This window comes from Lepus europaeus, chromosome Y (genome assembly GCF_033115175.1).
Source record: "Lepus europaeus isolate LE1 chromosome Y, mLepTim1.pri, whole genome shotgun sequence".
Taxonomy (NCBI): Eukaryota; Metazoa; Chordata; class Mammalia; order Lagomorpha; family Leporidae; genus Lepus; species Lepus europaeus.
This window is the reverse complement of record NC_084851.1, coordinates 33155093-33182943: the sequence shown is the minus strand read 5'-3', so window position 1 is coordinate 33182943 and position 27851 is coordinate 33155093. Positions and strand designations below refer to the sequence as shown.

General features: G+C 39.1%; 1 pseudogene; it reads right to left on the bottom strand.

Moving 5' to 3' along the window:
• Positions 1-27851, bottom strand: part of LOC133754202 (nuclear receptor subfamily 2 group C member 2-like) — a 92024-nt pseudogene that overhangs the window by 23750 nt on the left and 40423 nt on the right.

The following is a 27851-nucleotide window of genomic DNA, read 5'->3' as shown; positions in this document are numbered from 1 at the left end:
GTTGATTGTAAATTTGTCCTCAATAACCTACTACATGGCAATTATGATATAGTGAAGTTGTTACTTCATATTGCTTTGAAAGCAATGTCATCTAATGCTTGTCCATTCTGGGAGCTGTTCTAGTGACTTCATGTTCACAATTTTCCCGAAACAACTAGGACCATCCAGTTTGATCATGCTATTTGCAATTAATATAGGTTTGTATGTTTGTGATTTTCTTGGTGTTATGGTTTTTATTTCTTGCTTTTTGATTTTCCCACCAGGCAATTGTGTATCCCAGTATCCTTCCTGTAAGTCTCCTAGGAGTCATGGTATTTTCTTAATGAAAGTTTTGACAAGTTTCTCTCTTCTTTCTCCAGTGTGAATGTAATTGAAATTTTTCTAAGTTTCCCTGTATTTGTGTTTGTAACTTTGGTATGTCACTAAACAGATGAGTTATATTCATGAGAATATCTGTATAAATTTCATCTTGCCGGTTCTGTTTCTTCATTTGTGTTTCAGTTTATTGTCTTCATGTGTATTCCTCATACACATTTCTGCCAAAGCTATACTTAGAATTTTCTCCATGTGGTCTAGTTGATAACTATTTCATTTTTGAGGTCAACATCTGCAGCTAAGTCCTGTAACTCCTCTGAGAATTTTGATGTACAATTTACTATACATCCATATTTGCAGAGAGCACTCTTTTCACTTCCAAGGTTACACATGCATTAGAAAATTTAATATTTATCTTAAAAATTATTATTTGTTTTACTTTCAGTTCAGACACTAGCATGATAAAATTGAAATTTTTACTTCTATATCCAACTATGTGTGGATTGCCATTTTCCCACTTTCCCCTATATGATTCTAAATCTATATTGAGAATTTTTTGATATTTTCCTCTGAATCTTCCTGGAACTCAGAGGCTACTTTGATAAATAAACCCATTTTTCATATTAATCAAAATGAGCTGTACAATATTACCTATAGAAACAGACTTTTTGTTTACATTCCAATTATCATTTTCTCTATATATCCTCAGTATTCTGTATTGTTTCATTTGTCACATGTGGAATCTAGCATCACTGAGGATGGCTTTTTGATTGTAACATCATCCACTTCCTCTTCCAGCAATTGTCCTGAGAAAAGCTATACCTATGACTTTCTGAAACCCATGTTCTGTTCTAGGAACTACATATGTTGACATAGAGACGTGAATTTTTTTGTTACTTTTTGGTTGGCATAGTTTGAACTAAAAATTATACTGGATTCTTAAATTTCTTCAACTGACAAAAGTTTCTCAGATGTTCTATTATTTTAAAGTAATCTATAACAACTGGTATGTAGGAGGGTGTGGTTTTATGGTGTGTTTTTCTGCTGGTCTTGTCAACAATTTCCACACTCATTATACAGTGACTTTTTAAAATTAATTTTGAATATTTTCATATAAGTGTTGCTCACTCCTTTTTATTTGTTTTTTAATATGTATTTGAAAGGCAAAGTAGTTACAGGATAGAAGGAGAGAAACACATACAGAAATATATCTTCCATTTGCTGTTTCAAACCCCAAAAGGCTTCAATTGCAGGAATAAGCAGGCCAAATTCAGGGGCCTATAAAACCATCTGGGTCTCCCATGTGGACTTCAAGGGTCCAAGCACTTGAGCCATCTTGTGCTGTTTCACAGGTATATTAGCAACAATCTGAATTGGAGATATAGTCACCAATATTTGATCCAATGACCATAAGAATTTACCAGCATCACAGGTGCTGACTTAACAGGTGGTATCACAATGCCAGTCCCTTTGTACTGATTTTCTCCCTACAAAGATATGGAGTTATACTCACTGGGTTTTAGTGATAACCTGGTCTTCACTCACATTAAATTTTCATTTTGCTTAGGTCTCCTTTGATTGTATGCAGCTGCATCTCAAAATTTTTTCACAAATAGCTCAAACTTGCCTTCTCCAAAAGGTAGTCATCTCGGATGTCAATTCCATCATCATTCCATATTGGAAATTTGATGTATCCCTTTCTTCATAGCCATATGCAGAGAAGGTATTTTTTTCTTTTTCCAAGTTGCATATGCCTTAGAAAACTTGGGAGACATGGGACAGAAATTTTGAAACTTTTTTTTGTACTTTATATTCAGACACTAGTACAAGAGGTTTGAAACTGTTGAGTTTTGTAAGGCAAGCACATGTGATTTAAATTTCCCCAAATTTTCCTTATGTGATTCCTAATGCAAATTGAAGACTGTTTTTAATTATTATGCTCTCTATCTGCTTGGGAATCTGGGAATGCCATGAAAAATAGCTCCCTCCTCATATAAACTAAATCTGAATGTACAATCCTACATATGAATTCACATTTATTTTTGTTTTACATTTGAGTTGATTCTCATTGCTGTTTTAAATCATCAGTATTATCTACTATAGCATTTGCAACATAAGAAAACAAGTATCATCAAGGATGGATTCTTGATTGTAACAACCAAATCCTGTTCAAAAATTTATATTGGAAAACTTACAGAACAAACTAGGTATGCCTGCCATGTTCTGTTCTGGGGTGGGGTAGAATATATATACATATATTTTTATATTATTTAATTTTTTCAATATCTTTAGCTGCTATACCACAATACTGGCCCCAATTTAACCACATTTTTTACTCCTCCTCCTACATATTACACATTTTGGCTATTTCCTAAAAATAACTGAGTAACACACATAGAATTTCCCAGATAATTTGATTTTTATCTCACATTAAAATTTTATTTTTCTTAGGTGTCTCATTTGTGTATATCTCTATAATGCATAAATGCTTCAAAAAGCCCAAACTCACACTTTCAAAAAGACAGTCTTCTTGGATGCTGCCTTTATCATCAGTTCATCATGTCTGTTAAAATGTATACATCAACTCTATAAATTTTATATGCAGATTTTCAGAGAAGAATGTTGAAACATTTAAATCAATCACAATTTATAGTCCACATATTACTTTACCCATATGTTGATCTTTTGGCACACCAAATTGAACAAGATTTTTGAAAGTTCATTATGTTATATTGAGACACTGCAATATTTGCTTGAAAACTGTGTTGGTAAATAGCAAGAACTCATTTTGATTTATAGATTTTGTCTTTTATAAATAAATTCCTGTAGATTTTCTCTTTTATCAACAAAATTTTAGGGCCCTATTCAAAATTTTTGCTCCTTCATATCCACTTAATGCCATAAAATCCCAATATTTCTACAAAAAAAAACACAAAACTTCTAATAGTACTCACAGTAAACAAAATATGAGAGGGAGCTTCCAAGATGTCAGAGTAGGGAGTGAGCTTACTGGTGTAGGCTAGAAGATATTTTTAAAAAGTGGAGAGAGTACAGTCTTAGGGAAGAGTTATGGAGAAAACAGCAGAGGAAACTATGCAAATTAGAGGGACATCATGGACTTATAAGGAGGGCGTGGATGCCCACACCCCAGGGCTCCAGAAGTCTAGACCCTACACACCAGTGTTGGAAAGTGAGATGAGACTGGTCCACAGCAGCCAAAGCCACTGGCAATAAAGCTGCAGGAAGAGCCCAGAGAGAACCAGCTTGGAGTCCTGTGGGGAATAGTGTACCTGCCAAACTAGAGGAGAAAAAAAGGTAAAAGAAAGGAATGACACATTTTTCTTTCCCCTATCACTTTACAACAGCATCCTGTAACAAGCTGATAGAGAGGGCATCATTTTGGACATACATAGCAGCTGCGACAGCTTGTGTCTGTGCCCAGCAACAAGCCAACTGAAGACTCCTGATTCTGGTGGGAGGACCTAACAGGGACCTGGTTGTTCACAACTGTGGGAAAAACAGACTGTGTGGGAGAACTCACGGTCTGGCTGAAACTTTGGACAGTCACTGTGGGAGACTCCACATGTTCAGAGAGTCCTGGTTACCAGGTGAGGGACATTGCTGGGGAATCTGAGCTTACACTGCAGGCTGCAGATTTCTTTTGTGTGGTCCTTGGTAAAGAGCAGAGTAAAGTATACCCAATGGGGCTAGCACTTTGGCAATGGTATCCTTTGAGGAGAGGAGCTAAGCTGATCAGAATAAAATCCCCTTCCAATTACAAAAAAAGGAGTTTACTACATCAAACCTGGGTGTGTCACCTTAGATATGCCCTTCACCCCAGAGACCAGAACAGAGCTCCCTGGCCACAGCCACTAAAGCCTCTAGATATTCACTGAAAGCAGAAATTCCAGTTATCTACAGAAGCATAGTACAAAAATAAAAGCCTCCACAGTGAAAAAACAAAGAAGAAACCAATGAGTGTCTCCACAAATGCTGAATAACAAATGCACCAACTTAAGAAACAAGAATAAAGAAGACAGCATAATGCTCCAAAAAGAACACAACACTTCAATCTTAGATTGTGAAGATGAAGAGATGGAAGAAATGCAAGCAACATAATTTTTAAAAATGATAATATTACATACAAGTAATCAGAAACAAATGCAAGTAGGCAATTTCTGGCACAAAATTGAGGTCTAGAATTTAATAGAATAAACAATGTGATGGAATGCCTTAAAAATGTAAACAACGAAGCAGAGGAAAGAATATCTGACTTATAAGACAAAGCACAAGAAATTACACAGTCAAACAAAAATAAGAAGAGGAAATTAGAAAACTAAAGAAACACTCTTGGGAATCTACAGGATACTATCAAACAACCCAATATATGGGTTCCAGGAGTTCCTGAAGGCATGGAAAAAGAGAAAGGATTTGTGAAATAATAACAGAAAACTTCCCTAATTTGGAGAAATAAAGGGACATCCAAGTACAGGAAGCACATAGAACCCATAATAGATATGACCAGAAAAGATCATCACCACAACATATTGTAATCAAACTCACCAGAATAAAACATAAAGAAAGAAGTTTTAAATGTGCAAGAGAGACACACTGGATTACTTTCAAAGGATCTCCAATGAGACTCATAGCAGAATTCTCATCAGAAACTCTACAGGCTAGAAGAGACTGGTGAGATATATTCCAAGTCTTAAGAGAAAAAAACCTGAGAACTCAGGATACTATATCCTACAAAGCTCTCATTTATGCATGACAGTGAAATAAAGACCTTCCATAACAAAGAGAAATTGAATTTGTCACCACCCATCTAGCCCTACAAAAAATGCTTAAGGATGTGCTACACACAGAAACACAGAAACATGCTCATCACTATGAAACAAGATAAAAGAAAAAAATCTCTCAGTATAAGTTCAAAGGAAATTCAAAGTAAAAAATAGGATTTTTTTTCAAAAAATGGCAGGACAAAGTGATTACTTATCAATAATCACCTTGAATGTAAATGCCTTCAACTGTACAGTTGAAAGATACAGACCAGATGGATGGAATAAAAACAAAGCACATCTATTTGCTGCCTACAAGGAACACATTTCACCAACAAATGTGCATGCAGATTGAAAGTAAAAGCATAGAAAAAAGATATTCCATGCTAACAGAAACCAAAAAAGAGCTTGTGTAGCCATCCTAATATCAGATAAAATTAACAAAAAAGGTTAAAAGAAACAAAGGTGGGCACTATGTAATGATTAAGGAATCAATTCAACAGGAGGATGTATCCATTATAAATATATATGCAGCTAATTATAGGGCACCAGACTATTTAAAATAAATTAAGGAATATAAAGGGAGACATAAACTGCAATACAATAGTAATGGGAAAATTCAGTATCCCACTTTCAGCAATGGACAGATCAACCTTATGGAAATCAGCAAGGAAACAGCAGAGTTAATCATCACTACATAAAAAATAGACCTAGTAGATATCTACAGAACTTTTCCACCTACAGTTGCAGAATACACATTGTTCTCAGCACTGCATGGAACTTTGTCTAGGGCTGATAACATACTAGGCCATAAAGGAAGTCTCTGCAAATTAAAAAAAAAAAAAAAGTCATAGCATACATCTTCTTGAACAACAATAGAATAAAACTGGAAATTAGAAACTCAGGAATCTCTAGAACATATGCAAATGCATGGAGACTGAATAACATTCTTCTGAATAAATGGTGGGTCATATAAGGAAACAAAAGAAATAAAAAACCGACGCTGCGGCTCACTAGGCTAATCCTCCGCCTTGCAGTGCAGGAACACTGGGTTCTAGTCCCGGTCGGGACACCGATCGTGTCCCGGTTGCCCCTCTTCCAGGCCAGCTCTCTGCTGTGGCCAGGGAGTGTGGTGGAGGATGGCCCAAGTCCTTGGGCCCTGCACCCCATGGGAGACCAGGAGAAGTACCTGGCTCCTGCCATTGGATCAGCGCAGTGCGCCGGCCACAGCGCGCTACCACGGCGGCCATTGGAGGGTGAACCAACGGCAAAAGGAAGACCTTTCTCTCTGTCTCTCTCACTGTCCACTCTGCCTGTCAAAAAAAAAAGAAATAAAAAAAATTCTGGAAAAACATGAAGACACTAGAACATATCAAATGTATGGGATACAGCAAAAGCAGTGTTCAGAGGAAAGTTTATAGCAATTGATGTCTACATCAAGAAAATGGAAAGGCACCAAATAAATAAGCTATCAATGCATCACAAATATCTTGAAAAACAACAGTAGGCAGGACCCTGGCTCAATATGCTAATCCTCTGCCTGTGGTGCTGGCACACTAGGTTCTAATCCTGGTTGGGGCAACAGATTCTGTCCCGGTTGCCCCTCTTGCAGGCCAGCTCTCTGCTATGGACCTGGAGTGCAGTGGAGGATGGCCCAAGTCCTTGGGCCCTGCACCTGCATGGGAGATCAGGAGGAGGCACCTGGTTCCTGGCTATGGATTGGCGTGATGTGCTGGCCACAGTGCACCAGCCACAGAGGCCATTGGGGGGTAAAACAATAGCAAAGGAAGACCTTCCTCTCTGTTTCTCTCTCTCTCTCTCTCTCTCTCTCTCTCTCTCTCTCTCTCTCTCACTGCCCAGTATGCCTATCAAAAAAAAAAAAAGAAAAGAAAAAGAAAAACAACAGTAAACCAAACCCAAAACTATATAGCTATGGAATGCATACAGCCTGTTCCATTTATATTAATAATTTTTTTTTAAAAAAAGAAGGCATGTTAAGAGGAAACTTAAGTGGCTGGTGTGCCATAGGTCCAGGTGAGCCAATGTACTCTGTAATATGTTGCACATGGTCTCTGTAAGTTTCTGGCTCCTTACTTTTCCTATTCCACAACTATTTCACAACAACTTTTAAGGCCTTTTCACTTTGAATCAATGTCACTTCAAGTCCCTATGTATTTCAATCAGTTTCCTAAGATTCCTGGGTTCTGTTCTTAGGCCTGCAATTACCATAGCTTAAGATCCCTAGAGCTAAAACGTCCTGCCACAAATCAGGCCTCATACTGCCACTGCTGATCCGATCATGCCCCTGCTCTGTTCCTGCTCTTCTTCTCTCTGGTTCTGCTGGTGTTGTATCCTAAGTAGTCCTCTTTGGATAAAAGGAAAGTCAATAGCCAGCTAATCACCACTGGGACCCCTAGCTGGGACCCCTACCTGGCTTAACCTATACTGTGTGCAAGAGAAGGAACAAGGACCCTGTATTCAAAGTAGGCAAGTAGTTAAATTGAAAAATACTACAACTTCTCCAGCACACTTTCTGATACTCATGCAGGTAACACTGAATATGCTGCTGACAATAATTAGGCCATAGCCAGGGTGCAGGAGGCAGGATCACTTGCAGGCCTTGAACCTCCCAGGATTGATGATAACAGGAAATCCCTGTCTAGGCAACAGTAGGCATCACAGTGACCACCAGAATCTCAACTCCTCCACTCTAGTGTCAGTCTTGCTCACCTCTATTTTCCACAAATGTAGCAAAGGCCCAGGGATTTCATGCAGTCCCAGGTTCCAGCTCCTGGTGCATCCTTGGTGAGTTTGGTTCACTAGTGGGGTGAATGTGGGCTTGTATGTGTATGTGTAAACTCATACATGTACCCTCACTACAAATGTAATTGTTCCACCTATGTCTGACTATTCCAAGACCACTATACAAAAATCAGTTTCACTGCCAGTGATTTCACAAAGCTGGATGTGAATTATAGAGTGATCCACAGTTTCCCAATCAACCATGCCTGGGTCATCTTGGTGGTGTAGCTTTGGAAAAGACAGTGAGCATAGCACATAGGGAAACTTGTATGCCTGGGATCTATTTCATTCTAGACACCCCAAGGCAGCAATTTGGATACTGTAGCATTCAGGAGTTTCCCAGCAAGTCTCCTTTTCTCAAATCTCCTCCTGTAGTATGGATGGCCAGCAGCAGTGTGGCCAGGGTAAGACTGTAAGAACAACTGACAACGTGTGGCTATAGTGGCAACAGGCCAGGGAACATGGCTAGGGCAAGATTGTGCCACCCTGGCTCCAGAAGCAGTGAGCCCCCCCCCCAAAGCTGTGTTACATTTTGCTCAGACTCCATACCTCAGGAGTATTTTTTTTATGTGGGGTAGTGGTTGTGTAGGGTCAAGCGTCAGGGGTGGGAAAAGGTTGTTCTTGTGAAGCTGCAGGGCATGGGGCTGAGGAGGAAGTGTCCTGAGAGCTGCAGCTGGTCCTGCAGGGGCAAAGGGGCCTGCTGGACAACTGCAGCAGTGAAGATATTAGGGGAGGCTGACTATGGCAGGGAATGATGATGGGAAATGGCAATGGGAAGACACCAGAGGGAGGGGCAGACCCAGAGGGAACCACATAGAGGGAGGTAGGGAAGCAATGGGCATTGTTAAAAGGGAGAGTAAGAAAGGAGAGGGGCTGAGCTGGAGGGGATGGACCTGGGAGAGGCCAGCAAAGGGAAGACCAGAGCAGGAGGAGAGAGCAAGGATCAGAGAGGAAACTGGGAGAGGGAGGGAGAGTCCAGAGCCAGCTCAAGTATCAAGACTGAAATTCCAGCCTTGGAACCCCTTCAATTTTTAGTTCATGTTCTTTGGTCTTTATATTTCTCAGAACACATAGCACTAATTATAAATGAAATTGTACTGGAGCTTTATAAGATATAAATGAAATTGTCATTAGCTTGTCTAACACTTTGTTCTCTCATTTAATCTGTTTTTATCTTGAAATCTTTTCTTCACTTAATTTATAAAGCTCCAGTACAATTTCTTTCCCTTCACTATAAAACAAAGAACCATTACCATTGCTTCAAACCCCCCGATGTATGACTGTAAAGATAACCAGGTATTTACCCATTAAAAAGCTATTATATATATTAATAACTTAATAAAATCAGTTATGCCCCCATCTATCTATTGAGTGCTTATATCATAATCTTACTTGGACAAATGAAAAACTTACCCAGGGCCAACTTTTGGGATTGTTACATTTCCAAGTCTTCTCTGATATCTCAAGGTACCTGTCTTCAAAAAAAATCTGGTCACCCTTTTCCAGGGTTTTTTGCAAAGTCCTACTCAGTCAATAGTATTGGAAAACCTCAAGATCAAATCTAAACCCTCATTCTCTGCTTGTACTCTACAATTATCTTGGTACTTTAATGCATGTCTTCAATTTCTTCAACTGCACCCATTTTTAACACCAACATTACAATGTCTGATAATCCATGAGACACCTTACAAGTTCTAATTTTTAATTCTATGTTTTTGAGGGCTCAAATAACATCTGAGTGAACAAAAATTCTCCACTCCTATGTGTCTCCTGTTTCCTGGCCTGACATGAGGTTCAGGTTATTGATTTCATGATGGTTTCAGTGTCAAATTTGTCTACTTTTTCATGATTTTTTCAAATAACTATTATCATCATTCTTTTCTTTCCTTTTAGTCCTTGTCTTGAGACAATTAGACACCAGGAGGTGCCTTGTTTGCCTCATTTTCATCACTTCATAAATCATACCATCTTCAGTCAACCTCTTGCTCCCACCAACATGACATACTTTGGGCAGCTGCTTGTTCTCGCTTTGCCAAAGTTGTTGGTGACCTCCAGGTGGTACAATATTTGAACTGAATTGTGCTGTTACTTTAGTACTGCACCTCTGACATGGTCATGTCTGGGGGTTCTGTGTCAGTGTGTCCATGTGGGGCTGGGGTGGAGGATGAAGGCAGGCTCCCATGGTGCTGTTGACGATAGGCTGGGAGACACAGCTAGGGTAAGTTTGCACCACCTGCACCAGAGACACTGGGAGGGCCCAGAACATAGATGTACTGCAATTGCTCTAAAGACTTGAGTGGCTACTGCTCTAACGGAAGCCAACAAGATTCGCATTACCTATGAGCTCCAGGTCGGAGCAAGGTAAGAACAGTATCCCTGCAAAGCCAAAGAACATAAAACAGATGGCAGGGTCCTAGGAACCTCAGTTGGTTCTGAGGTGGGGGCAGCCTCTGAGGCTGACTGGGGAGATACTTATAGGGGTGGTGGGCAGATGGATGGAAAGAGGCGAGTAAATGAGTAGGACAGGGTTAGGATACTGGAGGGATGGTGCAATGGCAAAGAAAACAGAGCCAGGGAGGCTGGAGAGCTTGGAAGCCAAGAGAACAGAAGGTGAAAGAAGGGGAGGGACCAAGCTGGAGGGGAAGGGCCTGGGAGAAGCAAGCAGAGTGGAGACATGAGTGGGAGCCAGAGAGCAAGGACACTATAGGGAAGGGGGTGAGGGAGGCCCTGAGCCAAGCTCCAATGAGTCACCTCCCATTTTTATCCAGTTTATGTTCCTTTATCTTTACATTTTAGGGGATGTCAGTGGGATTAGAGAGAGGCCCAAGGCAGCCCTGCTACTACCACCAGATACTATAAGTACTATTTAAACCCGGTATAGAAGACTTAAAAAAAATGTGATAGGGTGTTCAATTATTCACTGAAGGGAAACTTGGATTTCCATTTTCTCAGTACATCAATGAATAGTTTGAAAAACTCTATTGATACCAAATTCAAATTTGCACTTGGTAACTCCTTTAATATCACTTGTTGAATTATCTTATTGAAAAGTCTTACTGATGAATTTTGCTTATATATCAGTGTGCATAGCCTTTTAAACATATCCACTCTTTGCTAAAATTTACAATTTACCAATAACAGACATATCCATGTGTCAGTTTTGCCATTTTGGATGTAGCATAATATATAATATTCTATTTGTATTTTTATGAACAGTAATAATATTTTTGTTAAATGAAAATTGCTAAGGATCATCATACTGCAGATGAGTGTGCCTATATATTTGGTCTTAATATTTTTCATCAGTCAGAGATTATTCTTCCATCTAATAGGTATAATGTACCCAAAGAGGTAAGCTTCCCTTTTAAAATAAATGACTAGAGGCCAGTGCTGTGGTTGTAGCAGTTTGTAAAGCCACCACCTGCAGTGCCAGCTTCCCATATGGGCTCTGGTTTGTAACCTGGCTGCTCCTCTTCTGATCCCGCTTTCTGATTTTGCCTGGGAAAGCAGTAAAGGTTGGCCTAAGTACTTGGGCCCCTGCAACCGTGTGGGAGACCCGGAAGAAATGCATGGCTTCAGATTGGCTCAGCTCTGGCCATTGCAGCCAATTGGGGAGTGAACTAGTGGATGGAAGACACCTCTCTCCCTTTCTCTGACTCTCTTCTCTCTATGTAACTCTGACTTTCAAATAGATAAATAAATCTTTAAAACATAAATGACAATTCTCTATTAAACATATCTGAAAATTAAGATGTTTACAAAGATGTTTTTTTTTATTTAATGAATATAAATTTCCAAAGTACAGCTTATGGATTACAATGGCTTGCCCCCCCCCATAATATCACTCCCCCCCCACAACCCTCCCCTTTCCCACTCACTCTCCCCTTCCATTCACATCAAGATCCACTTTCAATTCTCTTTATATACAGAAGATCAGTTTAGTATATATAACGATTTCAACCGTTTGCCCTCACATAGCAACACAAAGTGAAAAAATACTGTTGGAGTACTAGTTATAGCATTAAATTACAGTGTACAGACATTAATGACAGAGATCCTGCATGATATATATTTTTTTTAATTTTTGACAGGCAGAGTGGACAGTGAGAGAGAGACAGAGAGAAAGATCTTGCTTTTGCCATTGGTTCACCCTCCAATGGCCACCGCGGTAGCATGCTGCAGCCTGCGCACCGCGCTGATCTGATGGCAGGAGCCAGGTGCTTATCCTGGTCTCCCATGGTGTGCAGGGCCCAAGGACTTGGGCCATCCTCCACCGCACTCCCTGGCCACAGCAGAGAGCTGGCCTGGAAGAGGGGCAACCGGGACAGGATCGGTGCCCTGACCGGGACTAGAACCCAGTGTGCTGGCGCCGCACAGCGGAGGATTAGCCTAGTGAGCTGCGGCGCCGGCCCTGCATGATATTTTTTAAAAAAGATTGATTAGTTTTCTATGTAATTTCCAATTTAACACCAAGGGTTTTTTTTTTTTTCATTTTCAATTATCTTTATATACAGAAAAACACCAGAGAATGTTCCAGAAAACACCAGAGAATCACTTTTATGCTATTCATCTATAAGCAAAGATCTAGTAAATGTAGAATTACTCTATTTAATATGTGGTTAGGTATAGCGTGGATTTTTTTTCTTTTTTATAGTTTCAGTGCATGGAACTGAATTAATCATAATTATTGGTTGCAGAATGATCATCACTGATGTATGTGTAGCTTTTTATACTATATAGTTACATACTAAAATATACAGGCTCATTGCTTATATCAAACTGGTATATTTTTATCTTTGCATTTGTGTAGTCTCTTATTTGATATACCACTTGTGATTTTTCATTTTGAGGTATATTAAAGAGCAAATACTTGAAGATAATTGACAAGTAACATGGGTGTAAACTCCTTTAACTTTAATATATTTTCAATCTATTATAGTTGATTGAATTGTACCTGATTTGTCAGTTTTGACATTCATATTCGTTGTTTTTCTAAAATGTTCAACTTTTATAGAAAATATTTTTTTCTTTTCACACTAACTTTTTATTAGTTTAGATGATATTTTACTATATAATGATCATAACATACTCAGAGACAGAAATAGATCTCTATGCATAAAAAACTGACACATGGAAGAATGTAGCTCTTAATAGAAGTGGTCATGAGCATTAATACTAGACAATGACTAACTTTTAAAGTGATTGAGGATTTAAAATTAACTGCAACAAAGTGTGCTTTTGCCAGCGTCAAAGAGATGGTAACTTCTTGAGCAGATCCATCCTTGAAATAGCTGAAAATGTCAAGCATCAATTTGCCACATTCTGTCTTCTCTGTGTAATAATTTGAAAGTTACTTTTGAAATCAACTATAGGCCATAATTTAGTACTGACACATGACATTGTGAAAATATATGTTCCTCAGAATTGAATTTAGGGGAGCATGAGGTAGTTTGTAACATATTAGGTTGCATTTTTAGTTAATATTTAGAACACTTGCCTCTATAACATCAAGTCATATAAATTTGTTACATACAATTTTTCACTAAGAAAATTTTAAATTTCTGTAATATTAAAAATATATCTTAAAGAGACACAGCGGCAAGATGGCAGAATAGGTAGGGAGCACACTGATAGTCTGGGAAGACACAGTTTAATAAAAGTGGAGATACTGTATGGTCAAGGAAGAGTAGAGGAAGAAATAGCAGAGGAAACTCTTCCGGAACTAGTGATTCACAGTGGACTTGCATGGAGAGCGTGGGAGCCCAAGTTCAGGACACCAGTGGCAGAATCAACACACCAGCACTGGAACACGAGGTGAGCTGCACCTCCATAGCCTGAGACACCGGTAGGCAAGCAGAAAGAGGAGACTAGTGGGAATGAGGCTTGAAACTCCATGGGGAAAATTCACCAGGCTAACTAGAAGAGAGAGAGGAAAAAAAAAGTGACCGATATGGACACGAGTTTCTCTCTCTCTGCTCACCCCTCAAGGCTAGCAACACAAAGAACAGGCGCCATTTTGACATACATCATAAGCAGGGCAACTTCAGGTCTGCAACGACACTGAGCCTAGCAGAAAAACCTGACTCTGGGGTGGGTGAAATAACAGGAGATTAGGATTGAAGTTGGCAACCCAGTGGGAAACTGCAGGAGAATTGGAACCCACAATGAGAGCAGCACAGATTCCCTGTGTGGTCCTTGGGAAAGAGCTTCTGATCTCTGGCTCCTGTGGGTATATCATTCACCTGCTAACTACATCCAATTATGTTCATCTGTGCAAAATTACTTCCCTTTTGAATAAAAGAAAAGAAAAGGAAAGGAAAGGAAAGGAAAGAAAAGAAAAGGAAAGAAAAAGAAAGAAAGAAAGAAAGAAAGAAAGAAAGAAAGAAAGAAAGAAAGAAAGAAGGAAAGAAAGAAAGAAAGAAAGAAAGAAAGAAAGAAAGAGAGAGAGAGAGAGAAATTTACCATGCCTTACCTGGGAGTGTCACTGTTGGCACACCCTCAAACCTGAGGAACCAAACAGAGATCTCAGGCCACACTCATCTCAAGCCTCTAAGGATCCACCGAAAGCAGAAGGTCCACTTAATATAGAGCCATAGTGTAACAAGAAAAAACACCACAGTGAAGAAACCAAATATCTCCAACATGCCAAACAAACACAAAAACCAAGGCAACAAGAACAAGAAAGACACTATGATGCCCCCAAATGAAAAAGACATCCCAACTCAAGATTATGAAGATGATGAGATAGAAGAAATGCAAGAAGCAGATCTCAAAAAATTGATAAGAACATTAAGTTCTCAAAAACAAATTCTTGAACTACAGAAATCCTTAATGGACAAGATAGCAAATCTCTCTCATGAAAATGAATATTAAGGAGGAATCAAAATGAAATGAAACAACTAGTAGAACAAGAAACTGTGATAGTGACAAGAAACCATAATGAAATGAAGAACTAAATAGATCAAATGACAAACACATTAGAGAGCCTTAAAAACAGAATGGGTGAAGCAGAAGAGAGAATATCAGAATTAGAAGACAGAGAACAGGAAAGGAAACAGGCAAATCAAAGAAAAGAAGAGGAAATTAGAAATCTAAAAAACATTGTCGGGATTCTACAGGATACTATTAAAAAAACCTAACATTCGGGTTCTAGGAGTTCCTGAAGGCATGGAGAGGGAGAAAGGATTAGAAGGCATTTTCAGTGACATACTAGCAGAAAATTTCCCAGGTTTGGAGAAGGACAGAGACATCCTAGTGCAGGAAGCTCATAGAACCCCTAATAAATGTGACCAAAAGAGATCCTCACCACGACACGTTGTAATCAAACTCCCCACAGTGAAACATAAAGAAAAGATTCTAAAATGTGCAAGAGAGAAACGTCAGATTACTCTCAGAGGATCTCCAATTAGACTCACAGCAGACTTCTCATCAGAAACCCTACAAGCTAGAAGGGAATGGCGAGACATAGCCCAGGTACTAAGAGAGAAAAACTGCCAGCCCAGAATATTCTATCCTGCAAAGCTCTTATTTGTGAATGAAGGTGAAATTAAGACTTTTCATAGCAAAGAGAAATTGGAAGAATTTGTTACTACTCGTCCGCTCCTCAAAAGATGCTTAAAAATGTGTTACACACAGAAACACAGAAACATGGTCACCAATATGAAAGAAGGTAAAGGAAGGAAACCTCACAGCAAAAGATCACAGGAAGCTCAGTTTCTCTTTGACATAGAATTAAACTCTGATGCTCTGTTAAAGCAATGTGTAAAAGTAATCTATTATGTTCTCTTGATGTCTGTTACATTCTAATTGTTCAAAAACAGCTGAATTTTTATTAAGAGCTATGGGTTATTTAAATATGTGCTTATTTTCAAAGATTGGAATAATCACCTTGTAACAATGATCAGATTTGGTCTATGTTATGTCATGATTTTAAGGAATCTTATTTCAACCATATACTTTGGATTTTGAGCCTTCTTGGCATTCTTGACAGGCATTAAAAAATCAAAGTTCCAAACAATCTGGACTCTAAAATTTCCAGTAAATCTTGGATTTTGGTTTTTCAAGTTTAGACCCAACTGGAAAAATTAAATGATGTATGTTTCTCACCTTATAGACACAGCAAATAATGAGGCTATTTGGATTATATTAGAAGTACTGTTAAGATGTGTTGTGGTACTAAATTTTAAGTTTCTATAATGGAAAATGCTATTAATACAAATGTTTGAGAATTAAAAAATCTAATGACCTTGTGTTACTAGACATGATAGTTACCTTAATGAGAAAGCCTGAGAGGCCTAAAGGGTTAAATACTTGTAAAATCCTACAGGTGCTTTCAAAAATACTGTGAAGTAAGCAAGTGCCTCTTGTTGGTTGATGAGTTTATAATTTTAAACAGGGCAACTTAAAGTCTTTGGTCACCCACAGTTATATATGATTTGCTGCTCATAAAACTAAAGCATTGTTGGTTCTCTGTTTAGCTGTCCTCCTGTAGGTTCCTATGGACATTTTCCAGCCACTTCTATTGTATTCAGTACTTTGGGATGGCTCTGTAAACAGATGAAGCCAATAATGTATTAACAGTACCAACTGAGAGAAAGTATGGTTAACTGAGGTTACTAAAAAAAAGCAATTCAAATCAATTGGCAATCTGCAAAAAGAGTTAAAGATTTTAAAAGCTATTATTAAAATTGCTATATTGGTCTACTATGTTATGTTATATGTTTATACATATTATATGTCCACATGGGAAAATTTTATTAAGAATTTTATTTTAATCAGCTTGTAGATAAGACTGTCCATAAATTTAAGCTGTTAAAATTCATCAAAGATACATTTTAATTATTGTGACCTGAATATCTGCATCATATGAATTACACTTGTTGGTAGAAAGAAACTAAAAACATTTTATATGGTTGTGCTTATGTTTACTGTTTAAACAAACTACACCATGTTAGATATTTAAGAGGTGTTTTCAAATACTTGATTCTTAAAATTTATAGAAGGCATTGGACCTTCTGGTAAATGTTTTCTTAAGATGTTATCTAATGGTTGAAACGGTTTGCTAAGTATTCATGTGATATTGCTATTGTCAGCAAGCGATCTAGGACTTGCTCCCTCATTTCTCTATTCTAAGCCCAACTTGTTCTTTCATTTCTCTATTCTCTTCAAGGTAGGAAATTAATTCTTTATGAAGGAATCTGTAGGATGCACAATTCAATCTTTAGACCTTATAAAAGAGATGGCTAACACTTTTCTGTAATAGCATATCAAAATAACAGCTTAAATTATAATATCAGCTAGATTTACTTTGCCATCAGCGATGTAAACAGTAAGTAGAAAAAACCTCCCTTTCATACCAAAGGGAAAGAAAGTTTTTAAGTGAGAATATAATTTTCCTCATGGGCATTGTCTACCTTAGAAAAACTACTACAGAACATGCCTGTGACTATAGACTTGTAGTTCAGGCCACCGAAGATTAGAGATGGGACATGGGCACTCCCTTGACTTGCATCCTGTGGTCTGCTTTAACAAAAACCAGGAGAAAAAAAAGCTAGATTTCAGAAGCAATGGGAGGTAGACCTATTGATGGCTGATCTGTACAGTGATCTGCCCTTAAGGAGACCCAACAGGTCAGTCCACTCCAGTGGCTTTCAATGTGGTAAGCCTGGGCTTCAGCAGAAGTCAGCTTGTGAAGAGCCCTGGCAGCTCTGCCAAGAGTTGGATCACTGGAAATGGACCTGCCCTGGAGTCGAAGGATGCTCAGGTCAGAGCCACAGATCTTATTGGCTCTAAGCTGAAAGCCCTTCACTCAGCCCAACTTCCAAAGTGACCACTGCAGCTGAGGGGATGGCCAAGTAGGGTCAGCAACATTGCAGGCCAAACTGTACATTTCTTGTTAGAGATGCCACCTACCTTTACTGGCCAGCTCTCCTCCCAGGCCAGCTAAGTAATGAAAGTCAACAGGGTGCCTTCCCCTAGGAGGTTCACACCTCCATTAGGATATACCCCATGTGAAGAGATAGATAGGGCTGGGCCTCTTAACTTACAAGGCGTAAAGCCCGCCAGATTATTATCAAGCCCCTTCTGTCAGGTTCTATTTGCCTCTAAATCAGAAAACTTAATTGTAGCTTAGACAGCACCTTTCTTAGCTCCTCTAGTAATGACTCTGTCCTTTGTTCTAGACCCTGTCTAGCACACTTGAGCCTCCTATTCCTTTGTAATCATAACCTCTACTCTACCACCAATGGCTCTACTCCCAACCTGTGTGTACTGATGGTCCTCTTCCCCACTTAATGCTGTATAATGGTTCAGACCTGGTTAATGCCACTCTTAGGATCATTGGTTACTATCCTCACTCTGTCTTTTATGACCTTGTCTAAACATGATCAGAGTTGGCGAACTTGGAAGTCTTCCACAGCCTTGGAAACTCATGATGAGAGCCTAGGGTGGTTACTGGTGCCATAAACTAGAGTGGCAATTTGTTGGGTCAACAACAGGAGCCACTGTGCACTTTCTCCTATGTGGGATCTCTGTCCTTAATGTGCTGTACATTGTGATTTAATGCTATAACTAGTAATCAAACAGTATGTTTCACTTTGTGTTTCTATGTGGGTGCAAACTGTTGAAATCCTTACTTATTATATACTAAATTGATCTTCTGTATATAAAGAGAATTGAAAATCAATTTTGATGTGAATGCAAGAGGAGAGGGAGCGGGAGAGGGGAGGGTTGCTGGTGGGAGGGAAGTTATGGGAGGGGGAAGCCATTGTAATCCATAAGCTGTACATTGGAAATTTATATTCATAAAATAAAAGTTTAAATAATAATAATAATATTGTGTTTATATGAGACTATCCATATTTTTAATATGCATAGTGATATACTGAGGAGTGACATGTATGATGCTTGCAATTTATTTGCAAATAATTCATCAAAAAATGTGCTCACACACCAATTGATGAACAACAAAATGTTAGGAACTACTAAATCTACATGGCTTATATGCAGAATGTCACTGTATGATATTTGGTTTCTATATATTACATTTTCATAATAAAATATTGGAAAAATAAAGGGGAAACATTATAAACTCAACAAGTATTTCTGAGAAAATCAAGTGTTATTAGAAAATTATATTCTGGGTTCACGTTAGGAGAAAATAAGAAAAAAGTATGGAGTATCTATGGAAGAAAAATATCTATATTTTCTCAGATTGAGACAATGTTTTCAGGCACTCAATAAAAGTCATGAGAGAAATATGGGATTGATTATACCAAATTTATCAAGATGTAAGTAAAAACACCAATAACCAGACAAGTCAGAGTAATTAGGAAATACAGCATGGAAAGATTAATATCCCAAGGAATCCATACATACCAGTAAAAAAAGTAGAAAAACATACCTGAGACTAACAAAAACCCTCATCTTCACAGAACAAGATCAGCATACCATAAACATATTCTAAGATATATGATCTTGAAAATACCATCTGAAATAGGACACTCTATCACACATAGATTGGCAAAGCATAGGAATAAATGCAAACACGGTAATAGTTTGAAGGAACTGAAATTCATATATAATTTTGGTGATCTAGCTTTTCTGAAGTAAAATTTGACAGTTGTAATGCTGAAAACTGGCATACTAAAACACTTAAAATTTTTAATTTTAGAAGATTCCTTTCACAACACAAATCTGTTCATTGCAATACTATTTAATACTGCAAATATTAGAAACCACTCCCAAATCAGTCAATACAGACAGAATACCTAATCTAGGTCCATTCATACAATAGGATACAACACAACAGTAAAAATAAATGAGCTTGCTTTCATAGAAACATATATTTAGAAAATTTAATTCTAATAACAAAACCAACAGCTACACAGTGACTCCCAAAGAACCCTCCTTGCTGGTGTTCAGGTTTTCTAGTTCCTTTCCACATGTAAAATGTTTGCCCAGTGCAGCCAACAGAATATGGCAAAAGTGATGGCTGTCACTTCCAAGATTTGATTATAATAAAATGATAGCTTCTGTCTCTGATGCTCAGTTGCACTGTCTCTCAGATGATTTGCTATAGGATGGCCAAGTGCCCTGTTTTGAAGATATCCAGGCAGTTGTGCTGATGATCACTTGATGAGGAATGCGACATTTCTGTCAGCCAGTAAGTTCGTAAATAGAAGTGATCTCTGTAGACACAGGGCCAGCATCCACCACTCAACCATCCCAGCCACTCATCCATCCCTAACTCTTAGGAACAGTGCAGAGTGGCAAACAGCTGCTATGTTTTGGAGAAGACTGTTACACAGCCATAAATAACTAATACAAGTTAGTTATAAAATTAAACATGCACAGTCATTATGAGGACATATGTCTATTTCAGGATGAAGTGCAACTCTGGGGAAGTGGGTTGTCTTCTGTTTTTTACAAATAATTATTATTTGAAAGGGAGGAAAACACACACACACATACACACACACACCCAGAGAGAGAGAGAGGGAGAGAGAGCACTTCCACACAGTTATTCATTCCCCAAATGACAACAATAGCTAGGGCTGGGCCAGCCTGGAGACAGGAGCAGAATTCCAACAAAGTATTCCACATCGGTGACAATTACTAAAATACAAAGCCATATTCTGCTACTTTCCAAGGTACATCAGCAGAAAACTGGATCAAAAGCAGAGCATCTGGGGTTTGAATTGGCACACTGATAAGGATGTTGTATTGAAAGCAGAAGCTTAACATGCTGTGCTACAATGCCAGCCCAGGGTAAGGCATTAGTTGTTTTTTGTTTTCATGAGAAAGTTTCATTTTTCTTTTTTTGTAAAGATCAATTTCCTTATCAGAAAGGGCCCTATGCTGTGGTGTAGTAGATTAAGCCTCTGGCTGCAGCACCAGCATGGGTGCTAGTTCAAATCCCAGCTGCCCCACTTCTAATCAAGCTCTCTGAACAATGGCCTGGGAAGGCAGTGGAGATGACCCAAGTGCTTGGACCTCTGCACCAAGGTGGGAGACCTGAAGAAGCTCCTGGATGCTGGATTCAGATAGGCCCAGCTCTAGCTGTTGCAGCCATTTGGATAGTGAATGAGTGAATGGAAGATCTCTCTCTCTCCCTCTCCCTCTCCCCCCACCATGTCTCTCCCTTTCTCTGTATCTCTGCCTTTTGAATAAATAAGCTTTAAATAAGTTACAGAGAAAGTTACACTCACATGAAAACACATGAGAAAGAGAGAGAGAGAGAGAGAAAGTCTTCTATCTGCTTGTTCACTTTCCAGATGGCTCCCACAGCCATGGCTCAGCCAGGCTGAAGGCAGGAGCTAGTAACATCATGCAGGTTTCTCACACGGGTGACAGGTTCCAAAACATTTGGGCCATCTTCTTCCACTTTTCCCAGGATGTTAGCAGGGAGCTGAATTGGAAGTGGGGCAGTTAAGACACAAAACAGCATCCATATGGGATGCTGGCATAGAGGTGGAAATGTTTATCTGCTATACAACACTGGCCCCTGAGACATTGTTTTAGAGAATAAACTACTTCTTGGGGATAGAAGCCCATGAGGTAATACTGGTCTTGGACTTAAGTACTTTTTTATATTTGTAAAATGCCTGGCTTTTCTTCCCTGCCTCTGTAGCCATTCAGCTGGTCTGTTTGGAACAAAAAGCCAGTGGGGCTTGCCTCTTCCAGAAGTGGAACCTTGTCTGTGCCACACACACTGGCTCCCAAGTACCTGTGGCCCTGGGATGACTTGGAAACAGAGCCCTGGGTGGAACCGCTTATCTGATGAGCCCACTTTCATTTGTGTCTGGCACTTAGAGACTACTAGACTACTAGTTTGGGTGCTGGGGATGTCAGAAACAGGAATGCCTCACCCCCTGCCTCTGAACTCCCCCTTTCCTGCCCACTAGCCCACTGTTAGGGTTAATGATCTGCTAACATCTCTAAATCTACTACTTTCTTTTCCTGTAGGGTCTCCAGCCTATCTTACTGGCTCTGCCTGTTCCTCCTCATTAAGGCCTTTTTAAAGAAGTGGGAGTCAGTGTAGAGATAAGGCCTATAGGGCTGATGAGCTCATAAACAATGGAAGTGCCTGGGCACCCGCAATGCAGTCTCTATGCTGGCAGACACATTCAGTGTAGGCAAGAGTATCCAAGTACCCACTGTGGGCTCAAGATGCTTTGGGGAAATCATTTTGGATGCTAAAGAGACATAGGTTTTCTGTATACACCTCCAATGATGGATTCTGTATCCTCTTGGAAACCTTTCCTTCAGACCCTCTCTTGTAACCCTGTGCACTATAGATCTGCCTTTGGAGACACATAAGATGGCTTCCTAGAGCAGTCATCGAGTAGCTTCAAGCTGAAAACACAGTTCTGGTATTCTCCAGATTGAACAACTGCAGCTGCTCCTTGTAAATTCATGAGAATCCTCTGTGACCCCTCAGAGGACCCTGGAATGGGGGCAGCTGCACAGGGAAAGTCCTGTCTCTGCCCAGGGTCAGGCCATCTGCAGCCAAAGAGCTCTCACATGGCCACTTCCTCTGCATTGTGTAGCAAATGAGAACAAATACTCGGGCCACATAAAATCAGCCTGTGGCACTTTGTGGATTTAAGTATGACCATGTAGTCCTCCTGGCCTGAGTTTTGATCCCTCTGTAAGGTGGGTCCGTTCATTCCTACTGTCCATCTTACTCAGCCAGCAGCCCCTGAATCACTCCCCTGTTGCCAATCCCTTATCAGCCTCCAGAGACCATAAGTAGGTGTTTTCTTTAAAGTAGATTTCATGGTCCTCTTCTCATGAGCCCAAGCTGGCCAATATGAGTGGTCTACCAGAGGGTACACAAGGCTGCCATTTGAATGAAGAATTTCTTTATTTTACAAAAGAAATAACTTGGGGGGCAGAGCCAAGATGGCAAATAGTGAAGACATGCACCGATAGTCTGGGAAAATATAGTTTCATAAATGTGAAATTAATGTAGCCTCAGGAAAAGACTCAAGAACAAAACTGCAGAGGAAACGCTTCCAGATCTAGTGGTTCTGACACAGAGGACCTACAGGGAGCCCACCATGTGGAAGCCCAGCCACAGGACCCGAGCCACAGAATCTCACCAGCACAGGAATGGAAGGTAAGACAAAAACCTCAGAAACCCGAGATATTGGTGGGGAAAGGCAGAGGCCTCTCTCTCCACTCACCTAACAAAGCCAAGCAAAACAAAGAGCAGGAACCATTTTACATATGTAAAGCAGCAACAAGTACACAAACTCAGTAACTTTGGGACTATGGTGAAACTTGAGAACACATTGAGGGCTGCATAGAACTCTTTGTGTGGTCCCAGGGGTAGATCAAACAAATACTCACAGAGGCCAGATTTCAACTACCCTCAATTCCACTCAGCTGTGCAGAATTACTTCCCGAGTCAAAAGAGAGAGAGAGAGAGAGAGAGAGAGAGAGAGAGAGAGAGAGAGAGAGAGAGAGAGAGATCCAGCAAGGAGCAAGGGAGAGAACAATCTGGGTGAGTCATATTTTGCACAGCCTTAAACCGGAAGAATCAAGCAGAGATCTCTGGCCACACACATCACAGCCTCTAAGGATCCATCAAAGCAGATAGCCCACTTAGAGGCATAGTATAATGAGAAATAAACACCACAGCAGAAAAAAAAAATTTTCTCCAACATGCCAAACAACAAACATGGAAACCGAGGTAACAAGAACAAGGAAGACACTATAATGCCCCCAAATGAACAAGACACCCCAATTCAAGATTATGAAGATGATGAGATAGAGGAAATGCAAGAAACAGATCTCAAAAAATTGATAAGAACATTAAGAAGTTCTCAAAAACAAATTCTTGAACTACAGAAATCCTTAATGGACAAGATAGAAAATCTCTCTCGTGAAAATGAAATATTAAGGAGGAATCAAAATGAAATGAAACAACTAGTAGAACATGAAACTGTGATAGTGACAAGAAACCATAATGAAATGAAGAACTAAATAGATCAAATGACAAACACATTAGAGAGCTTTAAAAACAGAATGGGTGAAGCAGCAGAGACAATATCAGAATTAGAAGACAGAGAACAGGATAGAAAACAGTCAAATCAAAGAAAAGAAGAAGAAATCAGAAATCTAAAAAATACTGTCAGGAATCTACAGGATACTATTACAAACCCAACATTCAGGATCTAGGAGTTCCTGAAGGCATGGAGAGGGAGAAAGGATTAGAAGGCCTTTTTAGTGAGATACTAGCAGAAAATTTCCCAGGTTTGGAGAAGGACAGAGACATCCTAGTGCAGGAAGCTCATAGAACCCCTAATAAACGTGACCAAAAGAGATCCTCACCACAACACGTCGTAATCAAACTCACCACAGTGAAACATAAAGAAAAGATTCTAAAATGTGCAAGAGAGAAATGCCAGATTACTCTCAGAGGATCTCCAATTGGACTCACAGCTGACTTCTCATCAGAAATCCTACAAGCTAGAAGAGAATGGCAAGATATAGCCCAGGTACTAAGAGAGAAAAACTACCAGCCCAGAATATTATATCCTGCAAAGCCCTCATTTGTGAATGAAGGTTAAATAAAGACCTTTCATAGCAAACAGAAATTGAAAGAATTTGTCGCCACTGTTCCTGCCCTGCAAAAGATGCTTAAAGATGTGATACACGCAGAAACAGGGAAACACAGTCACCAATATGAAAGAAGGTAAAGGAAGGAAACCTCACAGGAAAAGATCACAGGAATCTCAAAGCATATATTAGAAAAAATCTTTTGCAAATGACAGGGCAAAGTAACTTCTTCTCAATAGTCACATTGAATGTTAATGGCCTGAACTTTCCAGTTAAAAGACACCGATTGGCTAATTGGGTTAAGGAACAAAACCCATCTTTTTGCTTCTTACAAGAAGCTCATCTTTCTAACAAAGATGCACACAGACTGAAAGTGAAAGGCTGGAAATATATATACCATGCCAACAGAAATGAAAAAAGAGCGGGCGTAGCCATCTTAATATCAGACAACATAAACAAAAACTGTTAAGAGAGACAAAGAGGGGCACTATATAATGATTAAAGGATCCATTCAACAGGAAGATATAATGATTATCAATGTATATGCACCTAATTACAGGGCACCACTTTATTTAAAAGACTTGTTAAGGGACTTAAAGGGAGACTTAGACACCACTACAATAGTTCTGGGGGACTTCAATACTCCACTCTCAGAGATAGACAGATCAACAGGACAGAAGATCAACAAGGAGACAGTAGATTTAAATGACACTATAGCCCAAATGAATCTTCTGTAGGATTGACCACATACTAGGCCATAAAGCAAGTCTCAGCAAATTCAAAAGAATTAGAATCATACCATGCAACTTCTCAGACCACAAAGGAATGAAATTGGAAATTAGCAACTCAGGAATCCCTAGAGCATGTGCAAACACATGGAGATTGAACAACATGCTCCTGAATGAACAATGGGTCATGGAATAAATTAAAAGATAAATCAAAAATTTTCTGGAAGTAAATGAGGATAAAAGTACAACACACCAAAACCTATGGGATATAGCAAAAGCAGTGTTAAGAGGAAAGTTGATATCACTAGGTGCCTACATCAAGAAATGGGAAAGGCACCAAATAGATGAGCTTTCAAATAATCTCAAGGATCTAGAAAATCTGCAGCAAACCAAACCCAAAGCTCGTAGGAGAAGAGAAATAATTAAAAACAGAGAAGAAATCAACAGGATTGAATCCAAAAAAAAAAATTACAGGAAATCAGCCAAACGAGGAGCTGGTTTTTTTTTAAATAAACAAAATTGACACCCCATTGGCCCAACTAATGAAAAAAATAAGAGAAAATACCCAAATCAATAGGATCAGAGATGAAAAGGGAAACGTAACAACAGACACCACAGAAATAAAAAAGAATCATCAGAAATTACTACAAGGACTTGTATGCCAGCACACAGGGAAATCTATCAGAAACGGAGAGATTCTTGGACACATACAACCTACCTAAAATGAGCCAGGAAGACATGGAAAACCTAAACAGACCAATAGCTGACACAGAAATTGAAATAGTAATAAAGGCCCTCCCAACAAAGAAAAGCCCAGGACCAGACGAATTCACTGCTGAGTTCTACCAGACATTTAGAAAAGAACTAACTCCAATTCTTCTCAAACTATTCAAAACAATCAAGAAAGAGGGAATCCTCCCAAATTCTTTCTATGAAGCCAGCATCACCTTAACTCCTAAGCCGGAAAATGATGCAGCTTTGAAAGAGAATTACAGACCAATAACCCTGATGAACATAGATGCAAAAATCCTAAATAAAATTCTGGCCAATAGAATGCAACAACACATCAGAAAGATCATCCACCTAGACCAAGTGGCATTTATCCCTGGTATGTAGGGATGGTTCAACGTGCGCAAAACAGTCAACATAATACACTGCATTAACAGACTGCAGAAGAAAAACCATATGATTCTCTCAATAGACGCAGAGAAATCATTTGATAAAATACAACACCCTTTCATGATGAAAACTCTAAGCAAACTGGGTATGGAAGGAACATTCCTCAATACAATCAAGCAATAAATGAAAAACCCATGGCCAACATCCTATTGCATGGGGAAACGTTGGAAGCATTTCTGCTGAGATCTGATCCAAGACAGGGATGCCCACTCTCACCACTGCTCTTAAATATAGTTCTGGAAGATTTATCCAGAGATATTAGGCAAGAAAAAGAAATTAAAGGGATACAAATCGGGAAGGAAAAACTGAAACTATCCCTCTTTGCAGATGATATGATTCTTTATTTAGGGGACCCAAAGAACTCTACAGAGACTACTGTAATTCATTGAAGAGTTTGGCAAAGTAGCAGGAAATAAAATCAATGCACAAAAATCAACAGCCTTTGTATACACAGGCAATGCCACAGCTGAGGAAGAACTTCTAAGTTCAATCCCATTGACAATAGCTACAAAAACAATCAAATACCTTGGAATAAACTTAACAAATGATGTTAAAGATCTCTACTATGAAAATTACAAAACCTTAAAAAAGAAATAGAAGAGGATACCAAAAAAATGAAGAAATCTTCCATGCTCATGGATTGGAAGAATCAATATCATCAAAATGTCTATTCTACCAAAAGCAATTTATACATTCAATGCAATACTAATCAAGATACCGAAGACATTATCCTCAGATCTGGAAAAAATAATGCTGAAATGCATATGGAGACACAGAAGACCTCAAGTAACCAAAGCAATCTTATACAACAAAAACAAAGCCGGAGGAATCACAATACCAGATTTCAGGACATACTGCAGGGCAGTTGTTATCAAAAAAGCGTGGTACTGGTACAGAAACAGATGGATAGACCAATGGAACAGAATAGAAGCACCAGAAATTGATCCAAACATCTACAGCCAACTTATATTTGATCAAAGATCCAAAACTAATCCCTGGAATAAGGACAGTCTATTTAATAAATGGTGCTGGGAAAAATGGTTTTCCACGTGCAGAAGCTTGAAGCAAGACCCATACCTACCACCTTACACAAAAATTCACTCAACATGGATTAAAGACTTAAATCTATGACCTGAAATCATCAAATTATTAGGGAGCATTGGAGAAACCCTGCAAGATATTGGTACAGGCAAAGACTTCTTCGAAATGGCCCCAGGAGCACAGGGAGTCAAAGCCAAAATTAACATTTGGGATTGCATCAAATTGAGAAGTTTCTGTACTTAAAAAGAAACAGGAAAGTGAAGAGACAACCGACAGAATGGGAAAAAATATTTGCAAACTATACTACAAATAAAGGGTTGATAACCAGAATCTGCAAAGAGATCAAGAAAGTCCACAACAACAAAACAAACAACCCACTTAAGAGATGGGCCAAGGACCTCAACAGACATTTTTTGAAAGAGGAAACCCAAATGGCCAACAG